Source organism: Nestor notabilis, unplaced genomic scaffold (genome assembly GCF_000696875.1).
Source record: "Nestor notabilis isolate BGI_N333 unplaced genomic scaffold, ASM69687v1 scaffold15883, whole genome shotgun sequence".
Taxonomy (NCBI): domain Eukaryota; kingdom Metazoa; phylum Chordata; class Aves; order Psittaciformes; family Psittacidae; genus Nestor; species Nestor notabilis.
The window spans coordinates 16,950-17,418 of record NW_009922523.1 but is presented as its reverse complement, the minus strand read 5'-3'; positions in this window follow the sequence as shown (position 1 = coordinate 17,418).

The window sequence follows — 469 nt, the reverse complement described above, 5'->3', positions numbered from 1 at the left end:
CCCCATACCATGGCCGTGCCCCCCCCATGACGCCGTGCTGTGGCGGTGTCCCCATGTCACGTCGCTATCCCCATGAAGCCATTCTTGGCCTGTTGCCGTCCCAGGGGTCAGAGGTGCCCCTCGGTTGGCACATCCTGCTGGACGGGACGCGTCAGTGCTCACCTGCAGCAGGTATTGTGCAAGGACGGGTGTGAGCGCTCGCCCCTGCACTTGAATAGTGGGTGTAGACCAAGAGCAGCACCTCATTCACTGCAGTGACTGTGAGGACATCACTGGCCTGTTGCTGCCAGTGTGAGACTGCTCAGTCTGAAGTCTTGGGGTGACTGGGGCCTGAGGAGCTCCCCAGGGCTTCATCATGGCTCATGCCACCCTGCAGGCTCCTTGGAAGGGTGCAGGTGCCCTGGGGACTATGGCACCCTGCCCTGGCATCCCTTTTGCAACCCTTTTTTGGCATCTTGGAGCACTCCCC